General features: G+C 46.5%; 1 protein-coding gene across 7 annotated transcripts in view; it reads left to right on the top strand.

The window, feature by feature from the left end:
- Positions 1–23,429, top strand: part of ATXN7L1 (ataxin 7 like 1) — a 234,206-nt gene that overhangs the window by 1,304 nt on the left and 209,473 nt on the right. The gene's annotated exons all lie outside the window — the stretch shown is intronic.

The following is a 23,429-nucleotide window of genomic DNA, read 5'->3' as shown; positions in this document are numbered from 1 at the left end:
CATTGTTGTGTGGCGGGCAGGGCTGGCGGCGTCTGGGTGTGCAGCCCCGACAGCGGGTCGCACATCTCCGTTTGCCCATCTCAGGTATACAGTACCTGAAATGGGACACAATGAGTAGATAGGTCATCCCAGACTGAGGCAGGGGAGGGAAGCCACAGCCTGCTGGAACTGGGCATCAAACACACATGGTCGTCATAAATAAATCATATCCTGTTCGCATTTGCAGGCCTGCCATATGTAACTCTGGCCTATGGGCTTCACATGGAGCAACTCCAGAGGCCACTTTCTGCTGAACAAATGGATGGGTTCATTTGAATTGTGATTTACTAACTGGTGTCTTGTAAACATGGCTGGCTGAAATTGGGGTGGGAGGAAGGCGTGAGGGGGCAGATGAGGTTGGTGGAATGTGTTGAAGGAGTCCAGGCATCACTAGGCCGTGGGAGCATTGCTCATCTAAAAGGAATGGAGGAAAGGCCATTTAGACTCCAAAGAATGGTCTCCCTCATAAACCAGAGTATCCCCCTGGAAGGCAGTTAAAACCTACTTGGAAAGATGGAACACATTTTGTGGATCACCACCTAAGACAGCCGGTTTTCTGTGCTCAGGGATTTCCTGACCATCCAGTGAGAGGAGAATTTATGCTTTAGAAAAAATAGCATGGAGGTTAAAATATTCAAGGACAGTTCTCCAGCATAGTGTTCCTGCTAATTAATCACTTCGGGAACGAAACCTTATTCTAAAGATGTTTGCCTCTAAATATCTTAGTGTGATCCTGCCATGTGTCTCCAGGATGCACGAGGGAACGATGTCAAGTGGCAGCTTATTGGCGCTAAATGTCCATGCGTGTTGGCAGTGGAAAGTATCACTAGAAATTGTTTTTCTTTACAAACTCTTGAGATCTTTAAGAGCTCATGGGACTCCTTTGTCAGACCACTGGCCATGGAAAGGTTTCCACAAAAGAAGATGAGGTTGTGAAATCCTTTAAATAAGTTGAGTGAAGGTCATGGTGTGCCACCAATTGGTACCTCTCAGGCCTGGGCGATAGATTCTGACTGGACCACACAAAACTCATATTCTGCACCCTCCTCCCTGCGTCCATCTCCAAAGACTCTTGGTTCTCAGATTCTTTTTGCCTCTTGAGAAATAGATTCTTTTAAGGAAAAATGAAGAGCTCTCCTTTCTTCAGAGTCACAAGTGGTACATCCTGCTTATTATAGCCTTTGTCCTGTAAAGGTACAAAGATTTAGCTCCTAATTATATGCGTTTGCATTAAGGATACCCACTGTTCAGTGTAACGTGCAATTGCTGAGTTCACCAAATAGCCATGTATGGGTTGAAATCTCTTTGTTCGTGGGCCTGGTGGAGCCAGCTTGGGTTAGCAATCCCTGAAGGTCTTCCTGGTATGTGCATACAGTTTCCTTTAGAGGTAGAGGATGCAGTAGTAAATATCCATCCCTCCCCCCACGACCATGGTGAGGAACTGAAGGCTTGAGCTGGGACTCTGTGTCGGTGTGTTTGGTTGCTGGGATCTGCAGAAACACTGGTTGCATTAGTCTCGCCATGGGCCTTCTTGTTGGGAGTCATTGTGTGGGTGGCCTCCAGATGGATCTGTGTTTGTGGATGGGTCTCCAGGACACAAAGTGACCTATGTGTGATTGTGTTTATCCATGTGTGTGAAATGCATAGATTGGCCATGATGCTGTTGGGAGGAAGCAGGTCTTAAAAAGAAATGTGGGCTTTAATGGCAGTGAATGAGTTAGGAATTCCAAGGGAGAAATCAAGGGATGTGATCCACATTTTAATATATTTTAAATGGTTTAAAAGAAATATAACATAAAATTTATCATTTTAACCATTTTAAAGAGTATAATTCAGTGGTGCGAGGTACATTTACAGTGTTGTACAACCATCATCCCTATACATTTCCTGAACTTTTTCATCATCCCAACCAGGAACCCTGTAGCCATTATCCAGTCACTCCCCACTGCCTCTCCCCTCAGCCCTGGAAACCTCTGTTCTATCTTCTGTCTCTATGAAGATGCCTGTTTTAAATTCTCTTTCTCTCCTCCCCGCCCTTTCTCTCTCTCCCTCTGAAATGCAGGATGTGTCCCTTTGTGTCTGGCTTATTTCGCTAAGCATAACATTTTCATTGTTTATCCTCATTGTAGCAGGTGTTAGAATTTTTTCCTTTTTACGGCTAAATAATATTCCATGGTGTCTCTATGACCGTATTTTATTTATCCAGCCATCTGTTGATGGGCCTTTGGCTTGTTTCCACATTTCGGTGTCGTGGGTAACGCTGCTGTGACCATTGTTGTGATAGGATATGTTTTATAGATGAAGCTCAGGGAGGAAAGTTAGGCTGGAAATGGAAAAGAAGAAACATTTGCCTTCTGCCTCTGTCTGGCCCCAGCTTCAGAAGACACAGGAGGGACTTGCCGGCATTTGGAATAGTCTGATGATTGGAATGTGCTTCCTTCTTCATTCCTCACTCCTTTCACCTCTTGTGGCTTCAGTTCTCCACCTGTGTCAGTATGAAACGTTAACCGAATGCTTCAGCATTTCTGCAGTGAATTCTTCGCATTCAAGTTATTATTTCCTCCAAAGTTAGCAAAAATCACAGGCAAGAGGAGTTTGGCAAACACCCTTGAACCTTGCCAGATCATCACCTGGGTACAGAAGGTGTTGCGAACTCCATGCTTGGATGTGGTGACGTGGGGTTACACCGAGGGTGGCCTGGAGCGACAACGGAGCAGGAGAGTGGGCTCTGGGGCAGCTTCCTGAGGTTCCCCTGTATGACCTTGGGAACATCGGCTCCCTTCTCTAGGCCTCTCCTTTTACTTTTAAAGTGAGGGAGTGGGATTACACGTCCCCAGGGTCCCTTTGAGATGGCTGATCCTGACTCTATCTACTGAATGTACCTCTATTTGAGATCCAGTCATACCACACAGGCTGTTTTTAAAGAAACAACAGCAACAAAATCAAACCCTTGCACTAAAACTATCTTAACTAACTACTACACACTGGGTCTATTTTCTCACTTTATAATCTCTTGGTGGCAAACATCACCGCATCTCCTACACAAGCAAGTAGTTTGTAAAGAGTGTATGGCCTTTAGGAGTCTGAGAACACTGAGGGTCTGAGTTCAAAAGCCAGGCGCATGTGTTCCCCCAAAGTGGAAAGTAAGCGCACTCGGTCAGCTTGGACCAGTGAGGCACTGAGATTCCTTAAAGGGAGGGGGTTTCCCAGAAACCTTATTAGTCTAATCTAAGGTGTGAAATTCATCTATGATAGAAAATTCCAAGGAAGGCCATTCATCTAGCTAACCTTTTAAAATAATTTTCTCTCTCTAGCTTCATAGATTTATCTGAAGACTTTTTCCCAGCTAATTGGGAAAAAGCTCTGTGATTTAGAAGGACGGTCTTATTTTTTCATTGCCTCACCTGAGCTTTTTTTTAAGGATGTCAATTCATAAGTCGGGAGCAGGGTACATATGGCTCATAAGTGCCTGAACTATATAAAATGGAGATGCTAACAGGGTTTGAGGATTGACTAAGATAATACAAAAGGAACCAGCAAACAGTAAGCACATAATGTTTGCCTTTATTCTTTTTTTAAATTGTCATTATGATTGTCATTATCATTTATTAATGAAGCCAGTTCTAGAACACTTTATTATTATAGTTAACTAGGATTTTCAACTACCCAGTGATGAATGGAAGAGAGAGCCTGTCTCAGAAATTTCATTTTTAGAGTAAACCATGTTATCATAATTTTATAAGGCTAGTGACTTTTTAAAAACCGATTTCTATGATATCCATGTGTTTCATGGAGTGCAGTTAATATGTAGTCATTGGTAACTTTTTTTTTTATAATAATAATTTTTTATTATATTATGTTAGTCACCATACAGTACATCCCTGGTTTTTGATGTAAAGTTCCATGATTCGTTACTTGCGTATAACATCCAGTGCACCATGCAATACGTGCCCTCCTTACCACCCATCGCCAGCCTATCCCATTCCCCCACCCCCTCCCCTCTGAAGCCCTCAGTTTGTTTCCCAGAGTCCATTGTGATTTTTATTTATTTTATTTATTTATTTTTTTTATAATGATTTTTTATTATATTATGTTAGTCACCATACAGTACATCCCCGGTTTCCGATGTAAGGCTCGATGATTCATTAGTTCTGTATAACACCCAGTGCACCATGCAATACGTGCCCTCCTTACTACCCATCACCGGCCTATTTTTTTTTATCAGGAGTTAGACAATATACTTAGGCAGTTTCGGGTCTATGGCTAAGGAAGGTCTACAGAGTTCTTTCTGGGGACTGGTGAGATGTAAAGAATAATTTAAAAAATGATCCATAGTTGTTTTATCTGGTCACTGGGACAAGAAAGTCCTCAGAAGATTCTTGTTTGGATCTTTTGGAAGCCTAAGCTGGTTACTTTGGGCATTTGTCTGTGTTTTAATGTTCCCAGATGTTTTGATTTGATGGAGGTAAACTTGTGGAATGCTTCCCATTTGGAACCTGTTCTGGGGCCAGTAAGGTCTTGCCACGACTGTAAGAGTCTGCTGCTCTCCACTGAGATGCTGGCGGAGGTGGGCTGGAACGCAGGAGGAAGCCGGGAGCGTGGGAACATGTTCAGCTCAGGTTTGGGAGTCTTGCAGTTGTGGCCGGATGGAAGCAAATTGGAGGCAAAGATGGCAAGGGACCCGGGAAGAGTGAAGTGCTCTTAGTAGTCAAGCCAGGGAAGCCAGCGACAAGTGGTGGAGATTTATGGGAATCTGCAGGCAGCTTCCCTTTGTCATTATACAGACAACTCCGTATCTATGCTAATAGGAGATGGGAAGACACCAAGTCCACAGATTACACAGATAAACCTCATTTTTGCCATTAATTTCAACTTCCTTGTCCATTAAGCCTACTGGCCTCCCCTTTTGCTAACAAGCAGCAACATTTGTTCGCTTTAGCGTTTCATTATCATCTCTCTCGTCTTGCCCAGCGTTTGGGATGAAAGGACAGGACAGAGTGGCCTCCAGGTGGTAGGGAGGCAGGCTGGAAAGGAGGAGAAAGGCTTGGAGAATGAATACGCTTTGTAGTTGCCTCCAACTGATGGGGCGGGCGGCGGGGTGGGGGGGGGGGGAGCGCCAGGACCAAGACTGCAAAGCTGAGAGAGAGAGCGTTTTCAAAGCCATCTAGTTTGGAAATGGAAAACATAAATCTAAAATGAGTGTCTCTTTATACATACAAGCACTTCCATGTGCTGGGTCTTCATGTGGAGAAAATGTGGCTCTGGCTCCTTCCAAAACAGGAAGTGAGGGTGGGCACACTTTGAAACGCTGTATGTGAACTTGGCTTCGAAGCAGAGTTCGCTGTGCTGGGTTCTCATCATATGTCATTTTACACGAATCATTTTTTTTTAATCTCTAGAAGATGTCGACTTTTATACACATACAGCCATTCAAATGCTTCGCATTTTCTTTAATAATGTTCACAGGTTACAAAATCCAAAAGGGTATTCCGTGAAAAGGAAGTCTCCCTCCTCCCCCCGGCCCCCGTTGCTTCCAGTGGTTTCGTACAGTTTCTCCTTCTTGCTTCCCCCGCATGGATGATAGCGTCCTGTAGGTGCTGCCTGGTGTCTCGCCATAACCCCTCATCTTACAGAGTGGTCCGTGTCCATTCGTAAGGAGCTACCACATCAGCTTCTTGGTGCCTGCGTCGTGGGATGATCATTTAAGCCTCTGGGTGTCTTGCTTAGTTTTTAATACCCCCTCCTGCTTTCTTGGCCTCCACCATGCATTGGAGACTGAATGAGCTCTTGCTGCGTGCCAGCCCTGGGCTAGGCCTGGGGAGACAGCAGTGAAAAAGCACAGCCTCTGCCTCATGGCGCTGCCATCCTGGCAGGGAAGGCAGACGTTTAAGAAGTCATGGTGACTGTGGTGAAAGGGAAAATTGGGGTGCCATTGAGAGGCATGTTGGAGGACCCTAACTCGCATTGGGGGCTCAGTGAAGGCCTCCCTCGGAGGACATTTTATCTATGCCAAAATCTAGAGGACAAATGGAAGTTTCCATGTGCAGGGCTGCCCAGGACAGAGTTAAGGGAAACAACATGTGTGAAGGCCCAAAGTGTGAGAGAATATAGAATGTTCTAGAAACCAAAGAAGTCTGTCACTAGAGTGAAGATCGCAGAGCAGAGAGTAATAACAAGGTTTCCCAACAGTGGCCCTCCTTCTTTGTGGCGGGGGACCGTCCTGTGCATTGCACGCTGTTTCTCAGCGTCCCTGGCCTCTGCCAATAGAGTCCAGTGGCTCCTTTCCCAAAAACATCTCCAGACATTGCCAGAGTTCCACTGGGGTGGGGCACAATCACCCCAATAGAGAATTACTGGTGTAAGGGGAGACTGGAAAAGAAGCCAAGAAAAGTAGACTAAGATATTCACAGAAACACTCTGCGACTACCTGTCTGTGTCTTAGGCCTACGTTCCAGGTGGGTCAACCACAGTACGCACTCAGCAGCTGGACATGGAGCTGTGACTGTCCCCTGGCTCTGGGCTGCGTTGAGGAGGATCTAAAGAGAGCGGGCTCCCTCCCTCCAGGAGCTCTCCTCTAAAGGTTGCCAGGATGACTCCTCCAGACCTCCAGTTCCATCCCATCATAAACGGTGACAGTAGTGAGATTCAGGTTCTAATTCTGGGTGGCCCAGCCCTCCCTCGTCATGGGTAGAGGAGACCCCAAGGTGCCGATTCCGATAATGACGGCATTTATTGTACAGTGGCCCCGATGTCACAAGCGTCATGGTGAAGCATTAAGGATTTCAGTGTATATTTAAAGTCAGGCTGGAAATACAACTGGCTTTCTGTGCAGTTTGATTACCCATGGGACTTGTCTGAAATGGGGATGCACACGAGAGAGCAAAGCGGCTGGTTTCAGGATTTCCATGTTCAAGATTAGGAGATAGGATGGGCAAAGGAAGTCTCATTCCTGAGGGCTTCTGACCTGTGCGCCAGCTGGTCTGTGGCATTATATAGGACTGTAAGGCCATGTTCACTGCAGCCCGTGGTTCTCAGGGGCTGGCTGTCTCTGCTTAGAAGTGATTTAGAAGAGTGAGGCAGATTCGATTTCTGCGTGGTTTCTGTGTACATTGTGTTTCTATCCTTTGGGCTAACCTGTCCTTCGTGACACTTCATTTCATTCATGACCTCCTTCAGAAGTAGACATAAAGTGGTAATGGCAGACACAGTGAGACCCTGTCCTAGACAAATCCCTTTTACCTACAGACCCCGTAGGCTGAGGAACCCTGGTGCTTACATCTGCAAACTAGGATCGTTTAGTGACTGAGGTAGGAGTGATGTCACCAAGATGGCGGCTTAGGTCGTTCCTGACCTCACTCCTCCTCACAAGAACAGCTAACAATTATGTGTGGACAAGACACCAGTGGGAGAATCTGAGAACGGGGGGAGAGGCTGGAGCACCCCCTGCCCCACGGAGAGCAAGACTGCACTGGAGGGTAGGAGGAGCACTGCTCAGTGGCCGCATTGGCCCTCCCCCAGGCCGGCACAGCACCACACAGAGAGGGAGCCTTGAGCCAAAGCTCCTCCCGGGAGAAGAGAGCCCTAGATGGGGGAGACATCCAGCTCTTGGGAGTGCCGTCTCCGGTCTCACCTCACAGGGGGATTCTGTGGGGCTTGACCACTGGGAGTCCAGTTGTGACTGCAATAATCCAATGTAGCCATAATGGAGAGGGAGACGGTTAGCCAGTGGGTTGGCCTTTTTCCAAATTGTGGAAACCGAATGTCAAAGACTGACTTCCACATCTCTCTCTCCTAAAACTCTTGGTGCAATGTTGTGTCGATGATGTGCTCCAGCCAATGCTGTTTGGCTGGCTCTCTCTCTCATTCTCTCCTGTGGCAGAACTCAGATTGGCCACTTCAGCCAAATGGACCTGGCTTGGGACCCTGAGGCACTTGAACTAATGAGGAGAGGCTGGGAAATCCCTTCCTGCGAGTGGGCTGAGGCAGAGGATCCGTACCGTTCAGGGGCTAGACTTGGCTCACCCGTTGCCTCTAAGTAAAGCTGGAGTCCCACTGTGAGAAACGCTTTTGTTTTCATGTAGATGCTTTATCCTCGTACCTGTGGTTTCATAACACAGTCCCGCTTGCCAAGATTAAAGGATCAGATGCTTAAAGAAAAAAGGAAGCCAAATAAGTACTAGAGCAGGACAAAGTGATACCAGGTCACCAGAGAGGGGAAGATGAAAGTGACTCCATGATGGAGCTAGTTATCTGTGCGTCTACTCTGTGGAGCTAAATGAGATTCTCCGGCTAGAGCCGAGGAGCTACCCTGCCCCAGTGCACCAGTAGGTCATGGCTTTCTGGAGTGGGCGTGGGGACACAGGGCACCCAAACTGAGGCCATGAACTAGGGTATAAAGCTGGTTGAGACACATTCCTAGCTTGGTCCTATCAGACCAAGGTGGAATCTGGCTCTTTTTAAGAGTATGTTGGGCACGGGGCGCCTGGGTGTCTCAGTCGGTTAAGCATCTGCCTTCGGCTCAGGTCATGATCTCTGGGTCCTGGGATGGAGCCCCACGTTGGGCTTTCACTGGCCTCTCTGCTCAGCAGGGAGCCCGCTTCTCCCTCTCCCACTCCCCCTGCGTGTGCTTTCACTCAAATAAATAAAATCTTTAAAAATAAAAGAGTATTTTAGGCACAAAGGGGCCGATACTGTATATTCCACTTGCAGAGGTTGCTACAGTAGTTAAATTCATAGAGACATAGTAGAGTGGTTGTTGCCAGGGGCGGGGGGAGGGCGGGGAGAGGGAGAGTTAGTGTTTAATGGGCACAGAGTTCCAGTTGGGAAAGATGACTAAGTTCTGGAGATGGACAGTGGTGGCAGCTCCAAGACCATGTGAATACACTTAGTGCCACTGACCTGTACACTTAAACATGGTTAAAGTGGCCAGTGTTATGTCTTGGGTATTTTAGCACAGAAGGGCACTGGCATTGCAGCCCAGGGAGTTTCGTGGAGGGTTATTTAAATCCTGCCTATGCTCCTCACTAGCTGTGGAGTATGATACTTCTCTGAGCCCCAGTTTTCTCATTTTCAGAATAGGACTAAGCTCTCAGGGTTGTTGTGAAAATAAATGAGATACTATCAGGCATACAGCAGGTACTCAATAACGTAAGCTCCTGTTACAATGACTGTTGATTTAACTGGGCATGTGGGTCCTCTGCTTTGGCAGAGCCGCCACTCCAGGGGCCAGGCGGCGGCCTCACCGCTCCAGGAGTGTTCCTGGGGTTTACTAGGCATCTTTGGGTCAACACATCGTCCCTGGTTCTTTGAGGATGCCAGGAATAAAATCAAAGGGGTTGGACCGATGTGCCTGGGCTATTAGTTTTCAAGAGTGAATCCGTTTCGGTATTTCAAAGTGTGGTCGTTCTGGGAACCCTGCAATCTCTAGGTGCTGAACATCCCTGGCTGTGGTCGTACTGAACCAGGAGGACTGGGAGTGGAACACAGGGATGTGCATTTGTGCATTTTAAACAGGCTCTCCAGGTGGCTTTGCTGTTCACCAGACTTTCTGAACCGCTCTCTATTGGCTCTGAGAAATGGCTCTCGACTCTGCCACCTTGAGAATCCCTTGTGAAGCTCTTTAAAAACAAAAACCCCAGGACCACTCCCAGAGATTCTGACTCCACAGGTCTGGTTTAAGGGGTTCTAGGTCACTGCTTATGTATCTTTAAAAATAACAATCCTAGCTGCCATTTACTGGGCATTGACCGGGTGTCAGGCATAAAGCTAAGTGTGCATTTTTTTTTCATTTAATCCTTATGACCACCCTATGAGGCAATTCCTATTATCAACCCCATTTTAAAAGTTGGAAACTGAGGCTCAGAGAGGTTAAGTGATTTACCCAAGGTGATACAGCGGGGAATTAGTAGAGCTGGGATTTGAACCCAGAGGCAGGCTGATTCCAGAGGCCATATTCTTAGGCACTGGGTCCCTGTATTGCCCCAGGAGCAGGGGCAGGCGGGACCCCCAGGACACACCTTTGAGGCACCTGCCTACCTGTCGCACCCTGGGTACCTCCCTAGCCTCACCCCAGGACCAGACCTGTGATAGAGAGCACGTCCTTTAAGCAAAATGGCTCCAGTTTCCTTCCCCCCTCATATGGGTAAGCCTGCAGAGAGGGCCCCACAGCTCCCCCCGCCCCCGCCCTGCCCCCAGTGAACCGCTTTCCCTTCCCAAAGCCCCAGCTCTGGGGCCTCTGTGGTCAGAGTCCTGGCCTCAGGGAAATCTCAGGAGCTGACTCAAAACTGTTCCTTTTTGGGAGAAGGTGTTAGCAAAGATGGTTGCCAAGCAACTCCAGGGGCATCTATCTACAGTGATGATTTCTCTCTTTTTTCCCCCCTTTTGAACATCTTCTAGGCCGCATTTCAGCTTCTCTGTTGTTAGTGTTTTCATGAAGGGTGCACTCCTTTGGATGATGGAAGGAAGATAGCTTTTCAATGCCCGCCGCCTTAGAGGTGTCCTTGGATGGGTGATGTGCCTGCTAAGTGGGTGTGAAAGACCTTTGCTTCCTCAGCCACACTGACACCCTCCTTGTCACTGGCTCTGAGGGGACTGGAGCAGCTGAGAAAGACACAGAATGTGTCTCCCACAGGAGACCAGGGCCAGGGCCACGTGGTAACGTTTCATTCTGTGACCTTGGCCTTCACCTGTCTTCGTTAACCTGGGCACTTAACCTTTTGTGCCTGATGACCTGGCTGGTCCTGGCAGGTGTTTCTCTCTGCCTCTCTCTGTCTCTGTCTCTCTCTCTCGCTCACTCTCAGTCTCACTCTCAGTGGTTTCACAGATCAGAAGAGCTCTTGACATGTGTTTCCTCTTCAGTGCTGTCCCCTCTCCTGCTCAGTCACCTCATCAGTGTGGGGTTTCAGGTGACATTTGACAGGCCCCAGACCCCTTGGTCTGCCAGCAGGTGATTTGATCCCTCCGGCAAGGGCCGAGGGCACACAGGTTGGAACACTTCCCACACGTGACAGAATCTGCCCCAGACTGGCTGGAAGAAAGAGAAACCCCAGGAAGTGAAACTGGTCACTTTGGGTGAGGTTGACTCCATTTGGCCTCCCCACCAATGACAGCCCTCTTAACCCTGTCCCCAGACTCCAGGTTTCTTCTGTTCCCTTGCACTGCATCCTTGACCTTGACCATGGTGGCCTTCGTCACCATCCTTTGAGAAGCAGGGCAAGGCTGAAAGAGAACGTGGAATTCACATGAGTTCTGCCACCTTCAGAGGCTCAGGCCAAACATTGAATGGCAGAAGACAATTGAAAATAGAGATACGTTCAGTTTTATGCAAACCCAATAAATAATAATCCAGCCTTAAACAGATTAGGGAGCTATTTGCTTTCCAAATAGAATTATTGGATATTTCATTAAATAGTAGACCGCTTTCAAGCATTTTGGAAATTGTACATTCTTTACCAAAGTTTTGGTATGCCTCTTTTATGCCTCTTCTGCCAGCTTCTTGTGTCCTATTTCCCCCAGAGTTTGCTCTGTGTCAGGTGAACCTGGCTCCCAGCTCACACCGCAGACGTTCCCTCTGTGTGGTGACTGGCGTGTCTGCCTCCAGTCCTGGCCTCTTCCCCACACAGGGCTCAGCTCACACCTCTGGTGTTCTGCATTGGACAGCCCCCCACGGGGATCCTTACTGCATCCTGAGATTCCCCTCCGGCAGGTGCAGAGCCTTCTCTGTATCTTCCCTTCTCTACTGTCTTTAGAAAGCCCCCCCCCATTCCTCCTACCCTCCCTCTCTTGTTTTAAGAGTGATTCTTTGCACCTCTCCATTTCTTTCCGCTCTCCCTGCCCCCACCCCTAGGCTAGTCTGCCTCGTAGCCTACCTAGATTTTTTTTCATAATAGCTGCTTAATTGGTCTCCCTGACTCCATCTTCCTGCATACCACTTCAGAATCTCCTGAAAAGTCGCATTTTATCAGGTTGTTCCTCAAATGAAAACCTTTCATCACTTCCCCAGTGACCACAGCTCATGTAGTATTCTGGGTCCTGCCCGCCTCACCCCTCCAAAAGCCACAGGTGGTTTGCCCCTCACAGCCTTAGACAAGCCATGCTCCTTCCTAATCCCGGTCTCTCCACTTCTAGAGCCTTCCCCTCAAGTGAATGCTTCTCACTCTGTAGGGCCCTGGCCACCTTCTCTCTCTGAGGAAGCCTCCCCCAGCCTCTCAGGCTGCCCAGCCCAGATCTCCGCTGGCTGTACCCACCTTGTAGTTTGGCCTTAAAGTCTTATGCTTTATGGCCATTCCACTGTCTACCAGACCATTCCATTGTTGACCTGATGAGGGGAAGGGACCATACCTTCCCTTTTTCCTTCCTCTGATATTTTCAACCAACAGAGGGCTACATTTCAGCCGTGCATCCAATTTGTTTTTTAGGTATGTGTCTTGATGTACCTGTATTTTAATTTCTTTTTTTCCTTTATTTTTCCTTAAACTGCAGTTACATACAAATAACAAAGAATTTAACCATCTTAATTTTTAAGGATCCCAGTTCAGTAGTGTTAAGTACATTCATGTTGGGCAACCAATCTCCAGAATTCTTATCATCTTAGAAAACTGAAACTCTTTGTCCTTTAAATAATTCCACACTTACGTTTTCATTTTTAAACGCAGTCTAGAGATGACCTATGAGTTTCTTTGATTTATCGCCTGATATTTTAAGGTTGTTGAGATTCTAAGCATTGGTAGGACTCCTGAAGTTTCTGTTAGGTGGATATTTGGAGCAAGAATGCAAAAAGCCATAGATCAGCTTCGGGATCCTCCATGGGTCCCTCCACCAGCAAGTGAAAATTCAGTGGAGAAGTGCTATAATTTGGGCCCCAAGTCACAGATACCTCTGCACAGCCTAAAGTTTCTAAGTTCAGATTTGATGTAACCGCCACCCTGCGTCTTTCTTGCTTTTTTGCCTCTCCATCTTATATTATTATTGAAATGTTCACACATATAAAAAAGCCAAAATAATAGTACTATGGTCCTTCATATAAGCACCACTTAGAGTGAAAAATTAGTGCACACTTTATCATGCTTTCTTATAAAGATAGATATTTCTGTACCATTTGGAAATAAGTTGTAGACAGCATGACACTTCACCTCGAAATATTTATCATTTTGACACATCTTGGTTGTGTAACCTTGGGCCACTACTCACTTAAGTTCTCAGAGCCTCATCTTATTATAAATATGTATGTGTGTTTTTGCTGAACCATTTGGAAGTATATCGCAGACAGCATGACACTTCACCTGTAAATACTGCAGCATACGTCCCCTAAAAATAAAGGCATTCTCCTACATAATCATAATACCAGTATCACATTCAGAAAACTAATGGTAATTCCCAATAGCATCTAATATCCAGTTCCTATTCATACTTCCCCTGTTATCCTCCCCAAAACCACTTTTTTCTCAGCTGCTTTTTTTTTAATGTATGTAGCCAGATCGCATCAAGGTTCATGCATTACATTCAGTTGTTATGTCTCTTTAATCAGTTTTAATGTAGAATAGTGCCCCCCCATATGTGTATGTGTATCTGTATGTATGTTTGTGTGTATGTTTTTGTGTATTCGTCTATAAAACACTGCCATTTAAATGCTTCACATTCTGCTCATGGTGTCATTTATTTTGCTTTTCTAGGCCTTGTTTTTCCCTCATAGTAGAAGTTAGAGCTAAAGTCTCAAATTTAGGCTCTACATTTTGGCAAGACTACATCCCAGGTGATTCTGAGCACTTCATTAAGCATCTCCCCGTGTCAGGGCACCCCATTATTAGGTATTGGTCATTTGGTAAAGGGGTGCCCACCTCTCTCCATTGCAAAGCTGTTTTCCTTCTGTAATTGGCATGTCATTCTGTGGGTGGTGCTGGCACCACGTGAATGCCCGGTTCCCCAATAAGAAATGCCATGGAATTGGCTGGGCATCCATCGATAATCCTTGCTTGGGTCACTTACTTCTTTGGGGGTTGTAACAGTCATTTCAAATTCTGTCATTTATCTGTTTATTTGCTGACATTTATTGGTTGACATTCTCTATAAAGAAGACCTGTTTTTCGTCAGAAGGGGTTAAATTCTAAATTCCTCCTAAAAGGGCAAAGTCTTTCCCTCTAATTACCAGTTTTCAGAGTAAGGAGTTGAACACCCATGACTTAAGGTCAGGAGGAACAAGGCCAAGGACTGGGCACACCAGCATTTCAATAGGATGCATGTGTAGTGTGAAAACCCATCATCAATCGGAAATTCTAGATAGAGTGAGCTTTGTGGTACAAACCTCAGAAGTCAAGTGTGACCCCAATTTGGTTGGTAGAGCATGAGTTTACAAACGTTGAGTAACATTCACACATTCAAGTGACCCTCTTCTCCTTTAATTTGGACCTTCTCTTTAATTTGGAGAAGGAAAGAGATAATTACACCTAAAATAATCATTCTCCCACCTTTCAGCTGGAGCCTAGCATTTAACCTGGGTCTGGCAACCTGCTGAAATTAAATTGTAAAGCAGGATGAGGGATGAGGCTATGAAGCTGGAGCAGGGCATCCTGGACTGCTGATTGACTAGAGAGTGACCAAATGCCCAAGCACTGGGTTGGGCTCTGCGCAGGACGCAGTGGTGGAAGCGCCCTGGTCCCTACCTCCCAGGAACTCAGGAACTGGCCATGCAGCAGGCTGGAAACACTGACCACCTAGAGAGTGAAATGTGGCCTGAGTGCCCAGGGACTCCGGGAAGGAAAATTCCAGTCTGCTGTCTGCACAACCTTTGACCTACAGGGGCTGTTTGGTTTGTGATTCTATCCGGAGCCCGGTGCAGGTGTGTAATAGGAGCCAAGTTAATGTTTGAAGGATGAATGAGTGAATGAATGAATGCTTCATCAGGGATAGGATTTGGACATTGGGGCACTCTACGGAGACAGACCGGCACAAGGAGAGCCCTGGTGAGGGCTGTGAGTTCCCCAGAAAGTCACGTTTAGGAAAGGAGTCACGGAGAGCCCTGGGCCTGCCGTCAGTACTGAGGAGACACAGCTCATCGTCTATTCCAGTTGTATACTCCCTCCATACCCAACACAGTTCAGTTTTTTTATGATGTAGAATTTTCAGGAAACACACTCCTTTTCGGTTTGGTCAGGTTTGTGTGTTTTGCTTTTTCCGTTCAGTGTGCTAGGCGGACGGTTGTTCTCTCTCTCTTTCACACACACACATACACACACACACACACACACACACACCCCGTTAGGTCTTGCTGCCCAGTTAATCTGTCAGTTCTTTTCCATCATAATCCGTGTCATGCTAGTAAATGTTTTACAACTTGCTCTATGAATAAATGTCCATGGATACATATGTGTATGATACATTTTACCCATGAGAGGCTGTTTCGCCTACAATTTACAAATAATAAAATACTTGATACTCTTTATTGTAAATTTTATATAGTGAGTTAATTCTCACAGAACGCTTTCCTTAATTTTTGCCAAACTCTTGGATCCCCGGCCAACCTGAGATCGAACTTGACAAACAAGTGTAGCTCCGACATAAGTGTTGGTTGATATTTTCATGTAAGTCAGCAGCTAAGATGAAAGTGAAAGAACAAAGACGTGTGTTGGAACTTCACTCGATTGTTGGTGACGAGAGTGACTTCCTTGCTGAATTGGATAATAGTTTTCAAGCATTGAGAGAATGCGTCCTCATTTTTTTGTGCTATTCACGATACAGCTATAGACATGGTTTACTTTTGAATAATTTTCTCTATCACTTTCTCAAATTTAATAACCAAAATAATAATAATAATAATAATAATAATAATAATAATAATGAATCAAGCCCTGATTTGTGGCATTTGGTAATTTCCATGGTGTAAATTCTCACCAGCATATTATAAGCTATTATGCTATCACTGAACTCAGAGTTGGGAAGAGATATGCATCCGAACGCTGTGATACAGGATTGCCACCACACAGATACAACAGGTGTAAATAACTTTAAGAGCAGCATTTCCCAACCTATGGCCCATCACTGAAATCTTAGCCGGCCCCCTGTTTTTGTAAATAAAGTTTTATTGGAATGCAGCCACACTCATTCATTTACATATTGTCCTGGTCCCTTTTGCCCTTTAATGGCAGGGTGGAGTGACTGAGACAAGACACTGAGAACCTAAAATATTGACTACCTGGGCCCTTCTAGAAAAAATAGTCAACCCATGCTGGAAAGCCTAGCTAATAGTAAATGGCAGCAAGATAAATAGGAGCCGATAAATTTTGAGTATTCTTTGTAAGATATATAACACATTTAACTGTAAGCTCATACAGTTTTTAATAATTTAATAATTGGCTCACCATATTCCTGAAAATTTAACAATGGGCTCTTGCATGTGTCCAGCTCACGACTGCAGCGTGCTGAGGGCCACTGCTTTTAGTGCCAAAAAATGAGACTGTCGCTAATAGGAAGAAGCAGCTGACAATACCAGATTGGGGGGGGGAGCCATAGCAAGAAGGTTTGAACTACTTGAAATTGTGGTCTAATTCTCCATAGAAATCAGAAGAAAGCATTTTTGAGGTTAGTTTTCATATAATTTTTTTTCCCTCTTAGGGTCTGAGTTTGTTTTGGTTTTTCAAATGAGTTTTCTTCAGAGCTGATTTAAAAACTCAATGCAGCATGTGTTCCTTACCAAATTTTGTGAGCATCTGTCTCGAGCCCATTTAGCCCCTGACAGCCGCCCGGCAGCTTCCAGAACTCCCACAGATGTTCTGTGTCCCGAGAAGGGCCGACTTCCTGTTGCCGGCCATGAGCGCGAGGAGAGGTGGTCCCACCAGTTGCGTGGTGCTGGGGTTTTCCTTGCTGCCATTTCCTGCCAGTTGCCTCTGAATGGATTACAGATGGTCAGAGAAAGACTTCTTGGCACAGCGAGAGGACCAGTCTCCAGTGCTTTGTGGGGAAGGATTTATAACAGGATGGCAGTTTATGCCTACCCAGAACAGGCCTGGCGGCCGAGGCCTTGCTGAGAAAACCAGCTGCCTGTGGGGATGGGGTCTGTGGGTGGAGGGGACGGGCAGGAGGGAGGGCAGTTTACGTGTATGTGGCACCTTTCGTCCAGTGGGGTCTCAAGCTGCTACATGTCCAAGGGTGTTGGGCTCCTGTGCAGACGGCAGCACCGGGGAATTAGGTACTGAGCTAATGTTCTGGTTGTGTCATGTTCTTTGGGGAAGAAGAATAAATCCTCCTGTCTTTTCAAAGTGAGGTAAGGGCAGGTGCGCTGTTTCCTTTTTTTTTTTTTTTAAGCCACAATGAAAGCAGATTTAATTGTTAAACTTTAAAAAATATACATAATATTTACTATCTTAACCCTTTTAAGGTGTTCGATTCAGTGGCCCTGAGCACGTGCCGTGTTGTGCAATCGTCACCGCAAGCCATCTCCAGAAGTTTTCCATCATCCCAAACAGAGACTCTGCACCCATTGAACAGTAACTCCCCATTTCTCTCTCTCCTCAGCCCTGGTAACCTCTACTCCGTCTCCATGAATTTACCTAATCTAGGTTCCTCAGAGAAATGGAATCATACAGTATTTGTCCTTTTATGACTGGCTTATTCCATGTAGCATAATGTCCTCAGAGTTCATCCATATTGTGGCATATATCAGAATTTCTTTCCTTTTCATGAATGGGTAACATTCCACTGTGTGTATCTGTTACGTTTTGTTTATGCGTTTTCCCATTGTTGGGCACTTGGGCTGTGTGCCCCTTTTGGCCATTGTGAATCGTGCAGCTGTGGACCCGGGTATTAGATGGAGTCGCATGGAGGAATCAGTTTGTCCAGGATGATTCCTCGGCCCTCAGGTACGTCTCTCTGCCAAAGCTGCCAGGAATACGTGTGCAAGAAGGCCCCATTCAGGCACACCAGCCAAGGGGTCAGAGGAATTGTGCACCCTCCTCACTGCAGTCTGCCCAGAGGGGGCACCTTTTCCTACTTTGCACAAGGACGCTTTACTACCTAGAGGAGCCCCTGAGACAGAAAATTTGAAAGGCCAGAGTCCACGTGGTGCTCTTGCTTCCTGGGCAAGGGCAGACCTTGCTGGGCTGAGGCTGGGGCAGAGGGCTGAACTAACTGCACCAGGATTCCTGGGATTGGGTCTCCCTCTGCCAGAACTCAAGGCCACCTTGGGCAGTTACAGGGGCGAGGTCTGCTGCGCTTCATCTGTGAGAGAGAGTAGAGGTACAGGGCAGTGTCTGAGTGCATTTGGGTTCTGTCATGAAATACTCCAGACTGGTTGGCTTATAAACAACAAACATTCATTTCCCACAGTTCCGGAGGACAGACAGTCCAAGATCAGGGCACCAGCATGGTCGGGTCCTGGTGAGAATCCTCTTCTGGGTCACATACTTCTCATCATGTCCCCACATGGCAGAAGGGGTGAAGGAGCTTTGGTGGGGGGGGCATTCTCTTTTTTTATAAGAGCCCTAATCCCTTCCATTCCTGAGGGCTTGTCGCTCATGGCCAGATCAGTTCTCCTAGGCCGCACCTCCTAACACCATCCCAGCGGGCCTTAGGATTCAACATGTGCTGTTAGGGGGACGCAGACATTCACCAGAGCAGGCAGGCCTCTGGGGATGGGGTGTGGGTGGCATGAGGCCAGAGAGCGGGCTTGAAGGCTCAGGGCCTGGAGCAAGATGGTGGTGGAACTTCACAGAGGACAAGGGAAGATGAATGGTACAGAGACCTCAGGAGGGAGAAACAGGGAAAGTGCCTCATAGAAAGTGTGATAAAGTGAATGGCTACATTCTTTCTGACCAAAGATGGTGGCAGGAGGAGAAAGAGGTGGTGGCATTTTTCCTTCATGAAATTATTATTTTTTTATACTTAAAAAATTTTTTTAAAGATTTTATTTATTTATTTGACAGAGAAAGTGAGAGACAGAGCATGAGCAGAGGGGGAGGGCAGGGAGAGGGAGAAGACAACTCCCCACTGAGCAGGGAGCCCGACTCGGGGCTCAATCCCAGACCTCTGGGATCATGACCTGAGCTGAAGGCAGACGCTCAACCGACTGAGCCACCCAGGCACCCCTAAAAAAATTTTTTAAGTAGGCTCCATGCCCAGCATGGAGCCCAGTGTGGGGCCAGAACTCACGACCCTGAGATCAAGACCTGAGCTGAGATCAAGAGTCAGACACTCAACCGACCGAGCCACCCAGGCGCCCCCTTCTTAATAAAAGTATTTAGCACCACCTGTTCAGAGCCCTCTGCCAGGTGTAGGAGGGGCGCAGAGTAGTGACGCTTGGCTTGTGATGTGTAAAGCCCTCCAGCTGCGTGGCGACTCTTGGAAGGCATGTTTTGTGGGCACACACGGTTTCTGGAGAGCGGTTTTATGGCTTTCCTGAGATCCTCCAAGGTATGGTCCCCCGTCCCCCTTTCAAAAAAAATGGTACTTAAAGAAATTTACAGCTCCTGGGGGAGACACACATGTGCCCAGATACAACCACGGTGCGAGCTACACGGAATGGGGCTCCCAGCAAGCAGGGAACGTGGGCCTTGCCTTAAGGGTTGGTTTTGGAGTTAGGGTTTCATGACACTTAAATCTCCTTTGAAGAAGCTTCTTCTCTGGATTGGGGTAGGGCGCTGGGGAGGAACCTTCATAGTGGAACCACTTTAAAATCTAGCTCTTCTGGGATGCCTGAGTGGCTCAGTTGGTGAAGCGTCTGCCTTTGGCTCAGGTCGGGATCCCAGGATCCTGGAATCAAGTCCCGCAGCAGGGAGGCTTGCTTCTCCCTCTGCCTACTACTGTCTCTCTCTCTGACAAATAACTAAAGACTTTTTTAAAAATAAAAAAAAAAATAAATAAAATCTAGCTCTGCTGTCATGATTGTGTTCAAGCTCTTTAGAAGACACACAGAGCTACAGAGACAGGTGACGGGGTATGCTGGTTGAAGAAGCCACCTTCGAGTCTCGTCTGTGTCTAATTGCTGGCAGAGGAGCTTGGTGGTGGAGAAGGAAGAATGTGGTCTTTGCAGTCAGATCTTGACGGATGTCTTGGCTGTGCTGCCTAAAGGCTGTGTGACTCTGGGCAAGCAATCTCACGTCTCTGGGCCTCTGCTTGCTCATTCTGACAACAGTGCCAATCCCAAGGAGGGCTAACTCACGAGCTGGTGCACTGTTGACAGTGAGGAGATGTCAGCTGTTACTGCCTGGCACAGGGGATGGGTCTGAGAAGTCCGGGGGGGGGGGGCTCCCACAGGTTAACTGCAATGTGTGTGCGTAAATTATAGGAGGAGCAAAAACTGGGCCAGAATTTGAGAGCAAAGGGCGGTCATTTTTCCCATCTGTAAAATGGGATGATCACAGGTACCTCATCGGGTCGTTGGGAAGATGAAGTGAAGGGGACATACAGCACTTAGCACAAGGCCCAGCCCACCCTAAATGCTCACTAGTTCTTTCCTTTCAATGCCGCCGAGTATCCCCGGAAGGGGAGCCCGGGGAGCGTTGTTCACAACGAGACACGGTGCCTTGGCAAGGGCTGTGTTCTGGATGATGCTGGACTTAACAGCTCATAAGGAAACATCATCTAGAAAAGGCCCATAAACTGGGGTCCTAAGCAGGGAGCCGGCAGCACGCAAACCCAGTGCATCCTTTAGTTCTGTGCCAGCATTTCTAGGGGAAAGGATTATTTTTTATCATCGTATTTCATAGGGAAAAAAACCAAAACACTGCCAATTAAGCTACAGCCGCTATCGATTCTAAGAATCCATTTGGATTTTAAAGATGTCACAGTGTGTGTGTGTGGGGGGGTAAATACAGCTTAGAATTAATGAAATACAGTAGGGCAAAAATAGAGTATAAAGCAAAATTTACATTAATTTCTAAGATAAAGTATGAAAGTTTAAGAAACACTGAAAGCTCTGGATAGAGCCCCAGACTGCGAAAGTGTGTGTGGTTTTGCCGCGACCCTCACGGTGACTCCGTTCTAAGGGTTGAGTGGGGAGGAGGAGCACCTAGGTTTGATATCCCTGTAAGTTTAGGTGGGACGTGGGGGGACAAGGGGTCAAGGAAGTGACCCCAGACTCTAGAACGCTCAAAGCCATCTCGGGGCCTGAACATCCTCAGATAGCCATCACTTGCGTTAACTTTGCTTAGGAGGAAAATTTACACAGGAAACTTGGAGGAGGAGAGAGGTGTCACAAAACCAAGCGAACAACCCGACACCTGGGAAAGGGCTGGACACCACAGATGGCTACCCCACAGTGAGAGAAGCTGCTTGCTGGGACCCACAGACCAGCACATCTCCCAGTGGACTCCTAGCGCTGGTGTGTTGATATCTCAGTGGAGATTTGGGGGGACAACCAGCCTCGCCCTCTTGCTCTTAAAAAACTTGTTGCATGTCGCAGGCGGGTCAGAAGGGGTCTGATTAAGCTTCCTTCTCACTGCCAGGGCCCTTCTGCTCCCACCTGCTTATGGCCATGTGGGGACAGGCATCTGGAGAGTCACGGTGTGGTCAGGGAGCTTCTGCCACCTTTTCGTCAGGGAAGTAGAATGCCTCCTCCCGGCCCTGTTGAGACTAACAATTGACTCGTAATGATGGTGTCAGCCAACTTCTGTGGAGCGTGTTCCTATTTGTCGGAGTTCTGGGCTCTGGGAGCGGTAGGGGAGGCAGGCGTTACCTGGAAGGGCGTGCAGGTGGCGGAATGGAGGTGCTGAGAGACCTTGTGATCCCCTGGGGTGATAGTGCAAGGGGAGGATCCAGAGAGGAGCAGAGAGCAGTGCCCTGGCCCTGAGAGATGGCACTCGGCTGGAAAAGAAGGGACTTGCAGATGGGAGAGTGGATATTCAGTAAGCGACAGAGCACGCCAAGTGGGCCTTTCTGCAGGCTTTGGGCCTCCATGAGTATATTTATTTTAAAAAGATTTTTTTCCCCTTAATACAAAAGTAATACATGATCACTGTGAAAAATACACATCAGTAAAAGAAGAAAAGAAAATGTAGCCTCACCCTGTCACCTAGAATTAACCAATGATGGTTTTGGTTAATTCTAGGTCATAATTTACCAAAATGAGATAATCTTGTATTGTTTGGATTATGGTGAGTGGTTTTTCAAGTTATTAGATAGTCCATTGCATATGTGTTCCATAATTTATTTAACCAGTTCCCTGTCACTGGATATATTGGTTGTTTTCAGGGGTGTTTTTGTTTTCAGTTTTTTATTACTAAAAATATTGCAATTAATAAATGAATATCCTGGAGGCACCTGGATGGCCCAGTCGGTTAAGCGTCCGACTCTTGATTTTGGCTCAGGTCATGATCTCAGGGTGGTGAGGATTGGGCTCCACACTGGGCTCCATGCTCAGCGGGGGGTCTGCTTGAAATTCTCTCCCTTGCCCCTCCACCCCCCATCCCACCCCACCCCACCCCTGTACACTTGATGTCTCTCTCTCTCTTTCAAGATAAATAAGTAAATGAATGAATGAATATCCTTGTAGCTAAATTTTTGTGTGTGTTCATAATTCTTTCCGTAGGTATATTTTTTGAAGAGGAATGCTGAGTCCAGGAGTATGATATTTTTGAGGCTTTTGATATCATTGCTAAATCGTCCTCTAGAAATATCGTACTAATTAATACTCCTATTAGGAGCATATGAGAATGACGGTTTCCTGGACTTTGGCTAGTACCTCACTAAAGATTTTCAAATATTTGATGATTTAATAAGTTTAAGTGTTTCCTTCCTTTAATTAGCACTCTTGCGAGTACTAATGAGGGTGACCATTTTGTATGTATTTATTACCCACTTGTGTATGTTTTGTGTGCGTTGCTTTTTTCATGGTTTTTGCTTAGTTTTCTATTGGTCTCTTAATATTTTTCTCACTGATTTGCAAAAGCTCTCTCTATATTAAAGCTTATTTATCATGTCTGTATTTATATGCAGATCACATGATTTTTAGGAAATCTTGTAGTTCAAAAACTCTGACTCTTTGATCTAGCCTGCAGGATGAAAGTAGCTAGGAAAAAAGAAATTCCCAGATAATTCCAAGCCATGTGGTAGGTGTTACTGAATGCTGGCAGGGACCACATAATCTTAATTATGCTGACAAGACAGAACTAAGAGTAAGAGCTACCATTTACTGAACAATTGTTATTTACCAGGCACTTTACAAATATTAGCCTTATAATTCTATGACCCTATAAAGAGCTGAGCAAACTGGGGCAGAGAAAAATTAAGCATCTCACCTGAGCTCACACAGCTAGTAAGTGGCAGAGTCAAGATTTGAACTTGGATCTGCCCATCTCTACCAGCCACATGCTTTCTACTCTACCAAGCCGACTGTCATTCTCAGCGTAAATCATAGTCGTAATTACAAGTCAAGTTTTCCTCAGCGACTTCCACAGAGAGAGTAG

This window comes from Ursus americanus, chromosome 3 (genome assembly GCF_024610735.1).
Source record: "Ursus americanus isolate L20-20 chromosome 3, mUrsAme1.1.p, whole genome shotgun sequence".
NCBI classification, from domain to species: domain Eukaryota; kingdom Metazoa; phylum Chordata; class Mammalia; order Carnivora; family Ursidae; genus Ursus; species Ursus americanus.
This window is presented reverse-complemented; position numbering and strand designations above follow the sequence as displayed.